This window comes from Oryctolagus cuniculus, chromosome 4, assembly GCF_964237555.1.
Source record: "Oryctolagus cuniculus chromosome 4, mOryCun1.1, whole genome shotgun sequence".
Lineage (NCBI taxonomy): Eukaryota > Metazoa > Chordata > Mammalia > Lagomorpha > Leporidae > Oryctolagus > Oryctolagus cuniculus.
The window spans coordinates 88,456,400-88,462,399 of record NC_091435.1 but is presented as its reverse complement, the minus strand read 5'-3'; the positions used below and the strand labels follow the sequence as shown (position 1 = coordinate 88,462,399).

Genomic DNA, 6,000 nt, shown 5'->3' with positions numbered 1-6,000 from the left:
TTTATAAAAGTGTAAATTTGCATTAATGTAGGTTTCATTGTTACTTAGACACAGTAGGGGTAACAAAGATAACTTCCATTGAAAATAGAGTCTGTTATACTTTTAGATCCCATTAGAAAGGGAACAGTATATCATAGTAAAATATTAGAGGGTGTACTGTGCATTGGAGTCAGTCAGGTGGTAGAAGGATAGGAGAAAAATGTTGAGAAGAGTCATAATTGTATTTTCTAATAGAAAAGACAGATGAGGCAGGATAAACAGGCTTATGACTGGCTATTTAGTGTAATTTCAGCAGGATCTCTGGCATAGGATCTGTCCCTAGCTGTGTGGTACCAGACCCTGGGGCCATAAAAAGAAGTGAATAGTGGCCCAACTTATGAGATCCCAACAAAAAAGTTGACTGGGGAGTGGGTTCTGGATTAATCAGTTTTACATTTGAAAGATACATTCCTGGCTGAGTTGTTTACTATTCTAACCTGAGCTAAGCCATATATCCAGCACCAGCAAAGAAACAGATAGCAAAGCATCAAAATGCAGAAAATAAAAGGCATGATTAACACAGAGACACATAGCAGACAGATTGTAAGTATTAACTGATAAAATATTATATTGGAAGTGTTTCAATCTTTGAAAAAGTAGCAAGGAATAATAAAATGAATAGTTACATACCAGATATCATTTCAGTTTGTTTCCTGATTGTATTGCCTCTTCTCTGTCTTCTGGAAATAACTTGAATTGGTTGCCTTTATATCCTTCAACCAAGCGCAGTAACATATTGTGTGCTATTTACAATAAATACAGATGTAATTTTACTGTGTGTTATTTATTACCTTCCTTCTTTTTGCTCACATTATGTTAGTGAAATTCATCCTGATTTTCACTTTATTCCAGTGTTTCCCAAATTATGTAAAATCTCACGTCTATATCTTAGTTAATGTTTCTCCTCTTGTTGAATATGTGTTTTAATCCTAATGTTTGGTATTATCTTGAATTTTATTAAAATTTTGTGCATAATTTTTACATGTACATACTTTGGTGTCTAGTTTTTAGAGAATTTGATGGATATTTTGGTCTAAATATTCAACTTATGAACATTGCCAAATTTTTTCTAGCATGATTTTATGAAGTTACAGTCAAACACTATCATATGAGTCTTCCATATTCCACATTCTCAGCAAAACAACTTTTGCAAACTTACTTTTTATCAGTGTGATAGGTAAGAAGGCATTTAATTTCTGGGAAGTCTGAACACTTTATAATGTGTTGACCAATCCAATTTCTTTTCTATGAAGTGTTTATACTTACCATTTGTTCTTATTTTCCCCTGATGGATTGTTTGCTTCTTTCTTTTGATTTATAGGAGAACTTTGTATACTCTGAATATTAATCCTTTGTAGTTATATGACTAAAAATATATTATCACACTGGTGTCCACTCTAGCCATTGCGGCATTTGAGGAGTGAACCATTGGATAGAAGTACTTTCTCTCTGTCTCTCCCTCACTCTATAACTCTGCCTTCCAAATAAATAAATAAATCTTTTTAAATTTTTTTTAAAAACAGGAAATTAACATTTTTATGAAACTATTAACTAAAGTACAGAATTATCTCAAATTTAGCTATTTTCCTTAATGTTCTTTTTCTATTGCAAGATCCAATATAACATCCCATGTTGCACTAGTTGTGTCTCCATATTTTTTCCTCCAGTCTGTGACAGTTTCTCTACTCTTACATCTTCCACTATTCTTTATGAGTACTGCTTAACTGTTTTGCACAATGTTTCTAAATTTAGATTTTTCTGATATTTATCATCATTAGGCTTAGGTTATGCATATCAGAAAATAATCCACAATATTTTATGCTGTTCTCGTGCATTTGCTTATATATCTCCTTGCTGGTGTTGTTAACTTTGACCACATGTTTAAGGAAATTCCTGCCACATCCACATTTTCCATTGTAAAATTATTGGTTTTCCATTGATAATGAATGTAAGAATATGAACTCTTCATACTCTGGTTTCTCTTCAGATTGTATAAATCTTTTGCCTTTTACGAATATGAACTCTTAAGTATATAATTTAAGGAATTTTAACACAGAATGCAAACAAGTAACCAGCACATTTGTCAAAATAGTTCCATTACTTCAGGAAATCTTATGTAATTTCCTAGTCATCACCCCATAGTAATATCCCATGACAGCAAACTATTTTATTTCATTCAGCTTATTTTTTACTAGTTCTTTATACATTCCTTAAGATATTCTACAGAAACCATCATGCCATCTGTAAATTTCCTCCTGGTCTTTGACTTGATTTCGTTAACTGAGACTTCCATTACAATGTTGGATAGAAGTGGTAGCAGCAAGCCCTGCATTGTTCTCAACAGATGAAGAAAGTCCTCCAATTCCCTCAATTAATTAAGATGCTATCTATAGAAGTGATGTCAGGAAGATGAAGCAATACAAATCCCCTACTTTTTGTTCCCTATAGAAACAGTAATTTAAAACTTCCATGGATTAAAATACATACATGAATACCCTGGAGTTTGAAAGGTTTCGGCACCCTAGTGGGAGGTGATGTCCATGATCAGATGCAAATAGAACAAGTTTCCATCACTGGCATCAGTTCTCCCTGAATCCAACACAGCTTAGCATAAAAGAAACCTGCTACTTCACACACCAGAAGAGAAAGAGAAAGTTAACTGAGGGCCCAGCTTCCCTAGATTTATTGGGGAAATACCCAAGAGAATTGTTTCTCTCTTGCTGCACTTGTGATGGAAAAAAAAAAAGTGAGCAGGCTAAATTATCTGGAGCTGATAAAACCAAAGAAAATTGATACAGGCTCATAGAAATAGAAATAGCACATAAATCTCAACAACTGCAACAACTGTTTAATACAACTGGCATCCCATGTGCCTCAGCAAATAGCACATGAATCTCAGTACACTGTACAGGTTTCAGCAGATGTCTTGGTGCTGCAGCATTGAGATAAGGTAGAAAACCCTAGACTGTCCCTTTAGGAGCAAAGAAGTGGAGTTTGTGCTCATCATTTCAGGCTTTATGTCCATCACCCTAGGGAAAAACAGTGAGTGAACTCAACAGATACCGGGCTCCACAGTTCAGGGAGTAGACGCACCATCCAAAAACTTCCCTTCAGGAGGGAGACAAAGAAGCTTACCCCCAAGCTCTACCGTAAGAGAAAAGAGAAAGCAGAGTCCAGCACTCAACGTGGCTGGAACACAGCCACAAGACTTCTCTCTCAATATGAAGACCTCTGTGGAGCAGGGACATCCATTGGCAAGATCTGAGAGGCCCCCATGATCTAGGAGGGGTGTGTACTGAAGATCTGTACCTCCTGAAGCCAGTCTGTAAAGACCGGAAAAAATACCAGTTTAATCAAATGTGCAAACATCAACAAATATCTATAAGCATCAGAAGAAGTTAAGAAAACTTGACACCACCGAAGAATTTAAATGTCCAGCAACTCATCTCCAAAAGAAGGGAGATTTAGGAATTTCCTTGAAAAGAATTAAAAACAATCTGAAAAACAGCAAACAATTATAAAGGAAAATAAATCAGTCAGTAAAATAATATATAAGCAAAATGAGAACTTCGAAAAGATCCTTAAGAGGAGTAATTTTAGAGCTGAAGAACATAATTACTAAAGTGAAAATTTCAATAGCATTTAAAAACAGACTTGATCATGCAGAAGAAATATTTGGAGGACAGATCCTTAGGAATTACCTAGAGGAGCTAAGAGAAAGTGAAGAATGAAATGAGTGAAGACTGTCTGTGAAACTTATAAGAAATTATCAAGTGAACCAACAGCTGCATTATGGTAGTTATAGAAGAGATTGGGGGGGGGAATGCTTATTTCAAAAAGTAATGACTGAAAAATTCCCAAATACAGAGAGGGAAATGAAGACCCAGATTCATGAAGCTTAAAGAATTTCAAATATGCTGAACCTAAAAATGTTCACAACAAGAAACATTATAGTTAATTGTAAACAGTTAAAGACAGAGAATTATGAAAACAGTGATGAGCAAATGGGTTGTCACCTAAAAGGGACCCATAATATTACTATAAGTAGATTTGTCAGCAAAAACCTTTCACACAGGAGAGTATATGACATATTCAACGTTAAAAGAAACAAAAACCTACCAGCCAGTAATGCTATGCTCAGCAAAATTGTCATTTAAAAATGGAAAGATTAAGATTCTGTTGGACAAGGAAAAATTAAGAAATTTTAATAAAATTAGACTGATATCATGTACCCTCCTTTATTCATCAAATTGTCAATGTGCATTCTCTGTGGGTGTGCCTTGTGTTAGTCTGTGTAGGTACAGTTTTCCACATTACTGATACTTTCAAACCACTAGTGTGATTTTGTTAATCTTCTCTTGTTAGCCTAGTTTACATTTCACGGATTTCTACTCTTTAGTATTTTTTTCCTCCTTTTTACATTTGAGTTTCTTACTTTTAAAGAGAATTTTAAAATTATTTTAAAAGATTTGTTTATTTATTTGAAAGTCAGTGTCACAGACAGAGAGAGGAAGAGACAGAAGGAAATAGCTTGTATCTGCTGGTTCACTCCCTAGATGGCCACCAAGGCTGGGACTGGACCAGGTGGAAGCCAAGAGAAATGAGCTTCTTCCAAGTCTCCCATGAGGGTGGCAGGTGCCTATGCACTCGGATCATCTTCTGCTGCTTTCTCAGGCTATTAGCTGGGAGCTGGATCAGAAATAGAGGAATTGGGACATAAACAGGCACTCATATAGGATACTTGTATTGCAGGCCGTGGCTTAACCTGCTACACCACAATGCTGATCCCTTAAAAGGAAACATTTAGATAATCATTTCTAACATTTTATTCCATGATTATAAATTGAATTACAGGGCTGGCGCCGCGGCTCACTTGGCTAATCCTCTGCCTGTGGCACTGTTACCCTGGGTTCTAGTCCCGTTTGGGGCACCAGATTCTGTCCTGATTGCTCCTCTTCCAGTCCAGCTCTCTGTTGTGGCCCAGGAAGGCAGTGGAGGATGGCCCAAGTGCTTGGGCCCTACACCCACATAGGAGACCAGGAGGAAGCACTTGGCTCCTGGCTTTGGATCAGCGCAGCACGCCAGCGGTAGCAGCCATTTGGGGAGTGAACCAATGGAAGGAAGACCTTTCTCTCTGTCTCTCTCTCTCACTAACTCTGCCTGTTTAAAAAAAGAAAAGAAAATTGAATTACAGATATGAACCTCTTTAATTTTGTAGTTGGTACAGTTTTAGAGTCCCCCCATAAGATTTTGTATCCAGAGTTCAAGCAAAAGAAAAGATAGCTTTAAATGTCCAGGTATGTCTATCATTACAACAATTCATCCTCACTGATGAGACCTATTCAATTGTACATAACACTCTGTTGTAGGTTTAGGGAATGTAGTCTATCTGTGGACCAAGCAAAAGAGGAACATTTATATTGGATTGCATTGAGCTGGCAGTACTACTATCTATGCTTCAAGTCACCAAATATTTTTTTTCTAGGTAGACACCCCGATGAGAAATATCCCAAACACAAAACATCACAACAACTGTTCAAAGGTCAACATCTTCAGGATTTTTTTATTTCTTTTCTCTACATCCAAATGTGGTTTTTATTCTAGCAAACCTCTAATAAATAAAACTAATCCTCTGTTCCCTTACTCACATATTATACAGTATTAAAATGAGAACAGAATGATCAGTGCATAAGCTGTGATTCAAAAAGAGAACAATTATTGATACTTATCATTACAATACACAAAGTCCTAATTTTTCTGCATTATTACAAAAAATCATACATGATACATTGCTCTTCCACCTCCACCTAGAAGGTGGGAGAAGTTCTTTAAATTTATTGAATCAATCAGACTTCATTTTTATTCTACCAGAAACCTTTCTGTCCATTGTTTCCTGAGGATACAGATTTCAATGTCTGTTAATTTATTCCTTTGTCCACCATTAGTCCACTTTTATTTCTA

General features: G+C 36.0%; 1 long non-coding RNA gene across 1 annotated transcript in view; it reads right to left on the bottom strand.

The window, feature by feature from the left end:
• Positions 1–674: 674 nt before the first annotated feature.
• LOC127482920 (uncharacterized) overlaps positions 675–6,000 on the bottom strand; it is a 102,737-nt gene continuing 97,411 nt past the window's right edge. Inside the window, exon 7 of the long non-coding RNA XR_007908841.1 lies at positions 675–782. This is a non-coding gene — a long non-coding RNA (uncharacterized lncRNA). The remainder of the gene's footprint in view (positions 783–6,000) is intronic.